Raw genomic sequence first — 12,430 nt, 5'->3', positions numbered from 1 at the left:
CTGTGTTTGTGTGTGTCTGTGTGTCCCCCCACTATCAACTTTGCAACACCTGAATCAATATGAACCAAATTGGGTACAGTTGTAGGGACACATAGGGACACCTCAACAACGTAGTTTATGATGTCATCCACCCCAATCCAAGATGGCGGACACATAAACTTTGGAGGTGCAAGTGGGCTAACTTGTGAACCGCTTAACCGATTTGAACCAAATTTGCTACAGCTGTAGGGATACATAGGGATGCCCAAATGGCATGGTGTGTGTTGATATCATCCACTCCAATTCAAGATGGCAGCCACGTGAACATCTGAGGTGCAAGTGGGCTAATTTGAGGACTGTCTGACTGATTTAAACCAGCCTAGGTGCAATTGCATTGAGTGACACACAGGGACACCTCAATGGCATAGTTTGTGATGATGCCATCCACCCTGATCCAAGATGGCAGACACATACACTTTGGAGGTGGAAGTGGGCTAACTTGTGAACAGCTTAACTGATTTGAACCAAATTTGCTACAGCTGTAGGGACACATAGGGACACCTCAACGGCATAGATTGTGACAATGTCATCCAACCCAATTCAAGATGGAGGACATGTAAACACTTGAGGCGGAAGTGGGCTAACTTGTGAACCGATTAACCGATTCGAACTAAAATATGCTACAGCTGTAGGGACACATAGAAATGTTCCAGTGGTGTAGTTTGTGATTATGTTATCCACCTTGATCCAAGATGGTGGACATGTGAATTTTTGAAGCACAAGTGCACTAACCTGAGGACTGTCTAACTCATTTGAACCAAATTTGATATAGTTGTAGTGAGTGACACACAGGGACACCTCATAGTTTTGTAATAATGCATTCTCTGCTGCTCTGGGTCCAAGGGCGTCTCACAGATGGGTTTTCTTCACCCACATGACTCCAAGGCAGGGCTATGCAAATTAGCAGGGGTGTAGCTATAATTGAGCGAAAGGGTTCAAAGAACATGGGCCCCAGCTCCAGAGGGCCCTCCAGCTGCATCCCTCCATATTTTCTTCATTGTCTCCCTCAGTCTGGGGGGCTGCCAGAAAGAAGGATGAACATGGGCCCCCTCTCCCCTAGCTACACCCCTGCAAATTAGTTAGAGTTTAAGTTCGGGAGGAGGAAGCCTCTCCCCAGTTCTTTTTGTCCTGCAAGGCTCCAGGCAGCTCCTCAGAGCTACAGCTCTGCTGCTTTTACTTTCATTTTCCATTCAGCTCCTCTGTTGTTTTCCTGCCTTTTCCCTCCACCTAGCTGGGCTGCAGCATTGGATGGCAAGACCCCCAGAGTACACCGAGGTGGTCTTTTTTTGGCTGGCCCTCACGCTCCGCTGCTGCCCGCGATCCCTCTTAAGAGCCTGCAGTTGCAGGCGTGCTTGCTGCGCCCCATGGAACTCCCGGAGCAGCGGAACACCGCTTATCAGCTGTTTGGCGGTGTTCCAGTTCAGGCAGGGCCTCAGCCTACAAGTGGGGAAGCGGGCCGGTCAGCACTCCTGCCTCCGCATTCCCCAGCGGTCTCCTGCCACCCTCAGACACACCAGAAAAGCCTGTGCACCCAGGGCCCCCAATAGGCCAGAAAAACCTAGGCCTGCCCATCTGCACAACAAAAAACCTCCAAGAAGGCCTCAACAAAAGCGGCAGGAGCAGCAGAGGGCATGGCGTTGGAACCTGCACCCAATAGGGCACAGTCAGTCCAACGCATGGTCACCAGGAGTGCATCCTCGACCCAGCAGGAGGTGGTGAGCATGGCCCAGACAGGGCCCTGTATGTCTTCTGACCCGGGGACCCCTTGGGTCATCTAGCCCAACCCCAAATAGCCCACCTCCCAGAACTGTAACCGAATTGCCCTCTGATATGCCTACCTCCTGGGATCTGTGGGTGGAGAACCTTCTATCCACTGCTTTTGAGCGATATGATGCCTTACAAGCAAAAAAGCATAAGCGCTCTAGGTGAGTCACCCCGGCCTCCTCCAGCGCTGAATCTCCCCTTCCGAAACCCAGGCTCCTAGGAAGGCAAAGGAAAAGAGAAAACATACTAAGAAATCCAAAAAGTCCAGGTCCAGATCCAGACAGTGGGATGTTAGTGCCCACTCCTCTGATATCTCTGATCAGGGGTCCACTGTGTTGGGGACACCCTTACTGCAAAATTAAACCCAGAATACCAACCCAGAATTATATGGAATTCAGGCCTGTGTTTTCCCTCTGAGCATACACAGAGTGTGAAACCAGGGGTAGTTCATAACAACTGTCCCCGGGCTCAGCCCCCTCAGGGACACAGCGAACCTAGCTAGCGGAGCCCCGCAAGGTGTGGTTCAGCTTCCGACCATTACCTCCCTTGGGGACCCTCCTCACCCACCTGGCATTATAGATCAGGAAGATCCAGACCATCCTAGGTCTGAGAGGCAGCTCTCCCAGCGCTCTGGCACTTTCAGTTTCGTTTTCTCTGTTGCTGAGTTTGTTTGCCTTTTCTTACTTATCTGTCCGTGCTAATCCTAATTATTTTATGCAAGGACTCCACAGAGTACTACAAGTGCTGATGGAGTCTAAACTAGCTGGCCTGCCTGCTCCTCCTCTGCCGTCAGCGACTCCGCCCTGAGCTGTGTTGGCCAGCGAGTTTTTACTCCAGCCAGAGGTCTCTGGAACACATGGATGTCGCTGTTCAGCTGTGTGGCGGCATCCTGCAGCAGCAGGGAGCACAGCCGATGGGCAGGAAGCGGTCCAAGCAGCGCCTCCAATACCGCTCTCCCCTGACTCCCCTTGCTGGCCAGAATTTGATTTTGAGTACCCGCAACTCCCGCTCGCCCAGGTGCGCGGAAGGCCAAGCAGACTCCTCCCCTGACGGCAATGGTGGCCTCAGGCTCTATGGCCCTTAAGAAGGCACCAATAACTGAATTTGGGGTGACAGCTGAGAACATGCAGTACCCGCAATCCCCACTCGCCTAAGTGGCCAAACCAGGTGTACTCCTCCCCTGCTGGCAATGGCGGCCTCGGGTTCTAAGGCCCAAAGAAGGTGCCAGCAGCCAGATCACGGGCAGCTATGGAGGGCGTGTGACCAGGAGTCCAGCTTGACGGCACCGGAGGAACTGGTGAGCTCGGCCCATGCTGGGTCTTTTTTCAGCAGTCTGACCTCCCAACTGTGGGTTCCACAGTGTCATCTAGTCTGACCCCAAATACCCCGGTAGCCCAGGCCTGATTTGATCTGCCTGGGGATATGCCACCTACCTAGGGTGCGTGAATTGAGGATTATTGGCAAAATCTTGAGATATATGATGCCTTAAAAAACAATAAATAAATGTATTAAAGGGAAATGCGGACCAGACGGGCCTCTCCCTTCTCTCACAGCATGGCTTCCAGATTTAGTCAAAAGGAGCTCAGTGTTCACTCCTCTGTGATTTATTTCATTTTATTAATTATGTTCAACACTCATGTTCTGCTCTTCTCCGAGGAGCTCAGAGCAGTGTACATGGTCGTTGTCCTTACAACATCCCCTGTGAGGTAGGGTTGTTATGTCTGGTCATGGGTCCCCAAGAACTGCAGGGTTGCCCCTCATAGTGGTATGGGGAACTTGGCCACGGCAACCCACAAGGCCCTTCCCTTCCAACAGCCTTCTAGCTCCATTGGGGACCCCCACTCACCAACTGAACCAATGGGCCAGGAGGACCTAGACCACCTAGGTCTGAGGGCTAATGGCCTGATGTCCAAGTGCCAGTCTCACTTTAGGCTCCCCAGAGACTTCTGGGTGGCGGATCTGGCCCCACTTACGGCCCAAACCATACATGCCTTGAGCCCAGCCCTGCAACCTCTCAGGAGGCCCTGCCAGTGGGTAAACAAGTGCATTAGTCTTCCCAGGTTCTAAGCAGTCTAACATAACCCTTCCACCCCTAAACAGTTTGTGTAAGCGGCCAAATTCCTCCCAGCACACCAGATCCTCCACTTAGGAGTGCTGATAGACACCCAGCTGGACAACTCTTCCTGTCCCGGGACTGAAGACATACCCTGGAGTCAGGGGTACGAATGGTGCTGAAATCCAACTTAGTAGCTCTCATGGACCTGTCCAGATTTTTGGCTCTGATGGTGGCAAGCCTACAGTCTGTGCCCTGGGGGCGTTTCCATCTGAAGCCTCTGCAGTGGTTCCTCCTTCCCTTTCAGACGGGCATAGCAATTAAGTCCAACTGATGGGTTGCTATGCCCCAAGAAGTTCGACACTCCCTAAGGTAGTGGTTCACCCCCCCCACACACAAACATCTTTCAATCCCTCCAGGATCATCGTGACCACGGATGCCAGCAAGAGGGGATGGGGAGCACACTGTTAGCACCGGTCAGCCCAGGGCAGGTGGTCAGCAGAGGAATGCCAACACAGCATAAACTGGCTAGAACTCAGGGCCATTCGCCTAGCCCTATGGGAATTTGTCACCTCTCTTATACATCGCCACATACTTATCCACATGGACAACACCACGGCGTAGGCTCAAGTAAATTGTCAAGGGGATACCAGGTCCGGGCCCCTCCAGGCAGAGACAACACTACTGTTCCTCTGGGCAGAACGCCGTGTGGAACCCATGATGGCTCACCACATCTAGGGCAACCTGAATACAATAGCGGACTAGTTGTGCCGCTCGGACTTCCTACCAGGGGAATGGCACCCAAACCCAAAAACCTTTTCCTCATTGTGAAGCACTTTGGCCTACCAGTGGTGGACCTGTTTGCGACCCCAGCGAATACACAGCTGCCATGCTTCTTCACGAGATTTCCCTGCCGACAGGCGGGAGCAGTGGACGCCCTCTCTGCGCCATGGCCCCTGGGTCACCTCTATGCATTTCCCCCCTCCTGACAAGGGTCCTGCGGAGAGTCAAGCTCCTTCAATCCCAGCTCATCCTAGTGGCCCCGTACTGGCCACAGAGGCCATGGTTCACAGAGATCCACAACCTCACTTCCCACCTGCTGCCCCCTGTCATGCCAGATCTCCTGCAACAAGGCCCAGTCTCTCATCCTGATCCAGGATAGTTAAAGCTAGCCACCTGGAAACTGAACAGCGCCTCCTGAAGCACCATGGATACTCGACCCCGTCTTGAACACCATGCTAGCCTCCAGACGTCCTTCCACTAACCGAATATATCAGTCTATGTGGAGGGCCTTCCTATGCTGGTCGGACCACCACGGGGTGCCAAGAGGGTCCGCCTCCATGTCTCACTTGCTACAATTCCTACAAGATGGTTTGGACAAGGGTCTCTCGGCGATCACTATGAAACGCCAAGCCTTCTCCCTCGTGGGTCTCATTACAGGTACCTCTAAGAGAGCTGGCCGTCGCCACCCACACCTCAGACATTTCCTGCAGGGTGCTACTCTCCTGTCCCTGCTGGTGGTCCACCGTGTCCCCACCTGGAAGCTGCATACCGTTCTCCAGGCCCTTCAAGGCCCCCCCGCTTCGAGCCATTGTCTTCTATTCCCCTGCGGATACTATCACTCAAATTTGCATTCCTAGTGGCCATCACTTCTGCATGCAGGGTGTCTGAGCTCAGGGCTCTGTCCGTACACAAAAACCTCAGTTTCTTCTCGGAAGACTCAGTTAAGCTAATCCAGACCCTTTTCTGTCCCAAGGCAGCATTCCCCTTTTCACATGTCCCAGGACGTTGTGCTACCTTCCTTTTGCCTGCACCCGGTTCCCCCGGCGGAAGAGGTTGACATCTGCAGATGTCTCAAAATCTACATCAGGTGGACCAAGCACATTAGAACCTCTGAGTTCCTCTTTGTTTCCTTTCTCCATGGGTCGGCCCCTTTCTCCATGCCCCTTTCTCCATGCATTGGAGAAATGCTCCGTTTTACCCTTTGTAGAGAAGCTCTAGAACTGATCTTCGCTATTTTTCAAGTGAGGGCTACATTGGCCCCTTTCTCCATGAGTCAGCTCCTTTGTTTCCTTTATCCATGGGTCAGCCAGTGGCACCCGCCACCATAGCTAGGTGGCTTAAGGCTTGTATATCTCTGGCATATGAATCACAAGGCCTTAGGACTCCGACTATGGTTCTCACCCATTCCTCTAGGTCAGCAGCCACGTCAGCAGCTTTTCCCACTACTGCTCCCATCTAGAGGGCTCCCTCTACCGTTGCCAGACACAGTAAACTCGATATGTTTGCATCTGTACAGGCAGCGTTCGGGAGGAGAGTCCTCCAGCAGGGACTGCCTGCACGGTAGTAGCTGGTACCCTCCCTCTTAGGACGCAGAGCTTTGGTATGTCACATCTGTGAGACGCCCTTGGACCCAGAGCAGCAGAGAACGGAGCATTGGTTACTCACCGTGAAGGCTCCTTCTTGCTGCAGAGTCCAAGGGCGTCTCAACCCACCCTTCGTGCCAGCTCCTACCGTCCAGAAATCCGCGAGGTGATTACTGTAACGTTGGCCTAGTTAGTTTTTGGCCGTGTTTGTTTGACTTGTTTTTTGCACATAGTTTACCAGGGGCTTGCTTCGCATGGTTGTGCCTGTTGCTTCTGGTACTAAAAGAACTGGGGAGGGGCTTCCTCCTCCCGAACTTAAACTCTAACTAATTTGCATAGTCCTGCCTTGGAGTCATGTGGGTGAAGATAACCCATCTGTGAGACGCCCTTGGACCCCGCAGCAAGAAGGAGCCTTCACGGTGAGTAACCAATGCTCCGATCCACCCTGATCCAAGATGGTGGATGCCTGAACATTTGAGGTGCAAGAGATCTAACTTGTGAACCTTGATTTGAACCGAATTTAGTCCAGTTGTAGAGACAGTGAAAGGAAAGTAGGCTGATTAGTTCTTACTAGAACAACTTGTTTATTTAGTCAGCTAGTACTTCAACTGCAATGGCAAAGAGCACTGAGGAAAGGGGGCAGCCCTGCTTCACGCCCTGATGTAGCTTGATTGGTTTTGAATCTTGATCATTTATGTGTATAATTGCCTCTGATTTAGCATATAATTGTTTAATGACTGTTGATAATTTATCCCCAAAATTGAGTTTGTTCAATAGCTTGACAAAAAGGGCCATTCCGAGGTGTCAAATGCTTTAAAAGCATCTAAGGATATCAGAGCAATAGGTGTTTTGCTATTGTTTCCATAATGAATTACACTGAGCACTCGCCTAACTTCATCAGCTATTTGTTGGTTGGGCATGAAGCCTGTTTGGTCCTCAGAAATATACTCAGTGATGAAAAGGTCAATCCTATTGGCCAGGATAGAAGTCAAAATTTTCAAGTCCTGGTTCAATAATGCTATGGGGCAATAAGACCCCAGGAATGAGGGGTCTTTGGCTTGCTTAGGTATAGCAACTATTTCTAGATTGCTTTTGAGTCCCTGGGATCTCAGCCCCATCCATAATGCTGTTGAACAGAGATTTCAAATGAGGGATCAGAATTTCAGAAAAGATCTGTTAAAGAATACCCCCAGAGCCATCTGTCCCAGGTGCCTTGTCTCTTTTTAACTTATCTATTGCAGCTTTGATTTCTGCTTCTGAACTGGCATATTAAGAGATCAGTTATATTCATTAGTAAGTGGTTGCATGGTTATTTTTCCTAATGAGGCTTCAATGTGGTTCAAGTCTGGATTAGTGGACAAATATAATTCTTTTTTAGAACATAAGAACAGTCCTGCTGGATCAGGCCCAAGGCCCATCTAGTCCAGCATCCTGTTTCGCACAGTGGCCCACCAGATGCCGCTGGAAGCCACAGACAGGAGTTGAGGGCGTGCCCTCTCTCCTGCCATTACTCCCCTGCAACTGGTATTAAATTTTTTAAAATTTAGTGAATGCTGCATTAATATCTTTTGTATGCCAAAAGGTTTCTCCATGTGAATTTATTATTTTGGGTATAAAATTCCGTTGTCTTTTGTTTTTTCAAGTTATTGGCTAAACATTTAGAGCTTTTATTACCAAATTCAAAATAGCGTTGATTTAAATATGCTAGGGATATTTGTATTTCATCTACTTCTGATGCATTTAATTCTGCTCTCTTCCCACACAATTTCCTCTAGATTTTCTGATTTCCTGTAATTTAATGAGCTTTTTCTAATTCCTCTATCTCCTTTAGCAAAGTCTGCTTAGCTTCTGCTCATTGCTTTTTCATGAGGCTAGCTTCTTGAATTAAGTAACCCCTCATAATTGCTTTCATAGAGTCCAACAGAAGTGCTTGTGATATGGTGGTGTATTCATTTTCTCTTTTTAAAAAAAGTGCTGTTGGTTTTCTCTGAGCTTGTTAACTACCGCATTTTTAAGAAGCAGGGCACTTTCCAGATTGCACACTATCACAGTGTCACAACGTGTCCCTTAAGTGTGCTTCCATATTGCCTGTGTTTTGACATCACAGCCCCTGCGTTGTAAGAAAGGTGCTGTTCATATTTCCAACACCTTGTTTCGGATTTTATTGCTGCGTTATAGTGCTACAATGTTGCAAGTCTGTTGGGGGAAAACAAAAAATAGCTGTATTTGCCCATTGTAGGAGGCTTACCCCCTTACCACGGATCTCTAGTGCGGTTTGAATTCAGTGCCACAAAACGTTGCAGTTTACCCCACTTTGTGTGGTGTAAGGCTGGCAATCTGGAAAGCACCCAGGTTGGGTCTAAGATGCCAGAACATGGCTCTGCTTCTCTTAGAGTTAGTGAAGCCAAAATAGGGGCATGGTCAGAGATCTCTAACACCTATTTCAGTGTCCTGGAATTTAGGTAATATTTCAGCTGAAAAAAGTAAAGGGTCTATTCTAGAATACGTTTTGTGTTTATTAGAGTAAAGGGAGTAGTTTCTGATCCCTGTGTTGTGCTCCTTCCAAACATCAAATAAGTCATGCTTCTTAATTGTCTCCTTTAAAGAGGCACATCTTTTGTTTGAGAGGTTGGAGCATCCACTTCTATCTAGTTTAGGGTCTAGGTAAAGGTAAAGTGTGCCGTCAGGTCGATGTCAAATCCTGGAGCCCACAGAGCCCTGTGGTTGTCTTTGGTAGAATACAAGAGGGGTTTACCATTGCCTCCTCCCGTGCAGTATGAGATGATGCCTTTCAGCATCTTCCTATATTTCTGCTGCTCAATATAGGTGTTTCCCATAGTCTGGGAAACACACCAGTGGGGATTTGAACCATCAACCTCTGGCTTGCTAATCAAATAATTTCCCCGCTGTGCCATTAAGTGGCTTAGGGTCTGGAAAATGGTTTAAAGCATGGTTTAAATCCCCTCCAAGTATCACTGACCCATCCAATTTGTCTAAGAAGTCCATGAGAAATGGCTGCTGTTGTTTGCTAGGGCAATAGAAACACCTCAAAGTTAACAGATAATTCCCTAGATTGCCCTTTACCAGGATATACTGTATCTGCTCCGTGGGTCACTGAGTACATCTTGCACCATAAAAGGACATTTTTTACTGCTATCACAGCAACCCCTCATGACTTATATGAGCCAGGTGGAGTTCTCCAAACCCAGCTTATGTTTTTTTTTTAATTTAACATTTTTTAACATTTTATATTTTAGGACTCTGCAACCAGATACTCTCTGGTGCGTTTCTTGCAGAAAGATCTGACCAGGGTGTTCTTTTTTCAACACTGCTTCAACCTAGGCTCTTTTAACTGCCCACCCTAACCCATTTACATTGTAAGAAACTATTTTAAGTTTATCCAGAGTCCCATATAGGTATTATGATAACAGAACTGCCATTGTTAGAATTTGGACTAACTTTAGATACTCTACTTAGAGTTGGATTACAGTACAGTTTCTGGCATATAACAGATAACACAAAAAAACTGGAATTGAACAAAACCACCTACAGCAGTAAAGCTCTCAAACTAGAGGCATAGCCTCTAGTTGACAGGGTTCTTTGACAGGGTTCAAAGAAGCCGGGCCACCGCCCCTCAGGGGCCACGCCTTGCAGCCCCAACACCCCCCCGTGTCTGGTGTCAGATACGGGGGTGGTGACTTAGCTCCTGAACGGGGCTACACAACCCTGTTTTGGAGTTAAATGGCCAGCGCTGTGTTCAAAGCATGACCAGGAGCAGCTCATTCACAGTGCAGCCAGGAGCAGCTCTACCCGCCCTTAAGGCAGGGAGAGCCACTCCTGGCTGCACTGTGAACGCAGCACTGGCATTGATCTAACTCCCGAACAGGGTCGCACAGCCCCATTCTGGAGCTAGACCATGCCCCCGCATCTGACATCAGATGCAGGGGGCGTGGCTTACCGCCCGCATCTAATTTCAGGTGTTGGGGTCGGGGCGAGGGGAACAGCGGCCAGACATGGGCCACTGCTGGCCTCCCTCTGCTAGTGTCTCAAACTGAGCTTCACACAATCAGACCGCTCTACTCGGCCTGGGGTGGGTTTGGAAACAGGGCAAAGCCATGTACCTTAGGAGATGAAGTGTCATTACTTGGATCATCCTATGGCCAAGGTGAAATGAGCCATGTATGGCCGACTAGCGGAGTGGGAGGAACAGTCATGAATAAAGACTGGTCTTCATCCCCCAGAAGTAGATAACTTGGTGGAAAGTATTTTAGGGAGTTGTCTCTTTATGGGTCTGATTTCTGCTTCTTTTTTGCATGCTTGTGTTGCCATTCCAGAGATGGGTCTTCCCCTGGCTTTGTTTCTCTTTCTTCTTTAACACTTGTCAGTTGTGGGATCACGATGAGTTTCAAATATTTCAATCACTTGATCTCTTGTTTCCTCAGAAGTTTTTCCATTATGCGTTATCATGAGCTTAAATGGGAAGCCCCATCTATGGTTAATTCCAGTTTTTCTGAGCTGCTCAGTAAACAGCTTGAGCAATTTGCACCTTTGGAGAGTCTCTGGACACAGGTCCTGAAATATTTGGATTTTATTGCCTTTACGTTCCAGCGGCTGCAAGGTGCTTAATGCTCTAAGATTTTTTTCTTTGCAAGCATATCTTCTGAAACAGATTATTATGTCCCCAGGAAGCTTTACGCACAGGGCTTCTGCCCCGAATCTCCTTCAGAAGAGAGTGTGTGTGTTCACACACTAGCCAAACTTACCTCAAAGTCCCTTTGAGATTTTTGGACCCACTCCACAGACAAACCAGGCTTTGTGATGCAAATTCTAGCTATTCCAGGTTTTTAAAATGCTAGTTTTAAGCTACTTTTTCTGAAAACGCTGGAGCAAATGGGAGAGGCACTAGTGTAGAATCATTAGCATGATAAGAGGCATGCTCTCTTCAGAAATGCAGATCTTTCTCTGCAGGAGCTCTCTTCCTCCCCCCCCCCCCCGGCCCCCATTGGCAAGAAGGAAAACATGGAGCATGCCATGTGGACTTGTTTCAAAATAAAACCAAGAGCAGAGTGGAGGGGCTGCAGCAAGTGTACTTCAAAGTGGCTTCACTCAACATTTACCCCAAAGCCTGAAGCCAAGTGTGAATAACTCCTTGGCTGTGAAGGGTTTTTAGAACCTGGGGCACGGTAAGCTCTTTCAAAGTCACTCAGGGAGAACTCCAGAGAAGGCAAACTTCATTTAGCTGTATGACTAATAAATTTTCCATATTTTTCCCTTTAGCAGATTCCTTCAGGTCCCTAATTCTCCTGTCCTGCAGGTTTTCCAGTTTAATCTAACATTCTCTGGTTATGGCAGTGAGTCCCTCAGTCGTTTCCTGGTGCTTCAAGCTTAAGTTTATTACTGAGTTAGCTGTCTCTGCTATATCTGCCAGCTTCTCTGACATTTAATTGAGTTTAGTTTCAATGGGCTGGAACACAGCAGCCCAGTCTTTTGATAAATTGTGTCTTAATTGCCTAATCAGCGTAGTTAGCTTGCTCTCTGCAGAACTGCTTTCAGCTATTTTGGTGCTTTTGGAGTTCTTTTTAGGGCCCCAGGTAACAATCCTGCCCCCTTGAGGCCTCTAAAGAGCTCAGTGGGTTTTGCAAAGAAAAATATGATTTAAGACTCCATTCTCGCTTCAGTGAGTGACCAAAACTCATTCCCACATATTTTGTATACTTTTCGGAGAATATTTTGTCATATTTACCGCTAGTTTTTAGAAGATAAGTCTGACGATATCCAGAGCTTTCAGCTGAGGCAGCCATCTTTCTTGGTCTCCTGTCAATTCTTTGACCTTGGCGAGCAGTGTCAACTATCCATAGAACCTCACCTTGCTCCTTTGCAATGCCAGGTCGGTCCAAAATAAACCAGAAATTCTCCATGATCTGATTGTGGATGAGATGCCGATCTGGTATGCATTACAGAAACTATTATGACAAATATTTATATACCACTTTTCAACAAAAGTTCTCAAAGCGGTTTACATAGAGAAATAAAAATAAGTAAATAAAGATGGATCCCTGTGCCCAAAGGGCTCACAATCTAATAAAGAAACATAAGATAGACACCAGCAACATCTACTGGAGGGATGTTGTGCTGGGGCTGGATAGGGTCATTTGCTCTCCCCCTGCTCAATAAAGAGAACTAACTCTTTTTAAAAGGTGTCCCTTTG

The sequence above is a fragment of the Hemicordylus capensis genome, chromosome 5, assembly GCF_027244095.1.
Source record: "Hemicordylus capensis ecotype Gifberg chromosome 5, rHemCap1.1.pri, whole genome shotgun sequence".
In the NCBI taxonomy this organism is placed as follows: domain Eukaryota; kingdom Metazoa; phylum Chordata; class Lepidosauria; order Squamata; family Cordylidae; genus Hemicordylus; species Hemicordylus capensis.
Note: the sequence above shows the minus strand (reverse complement) of the source record.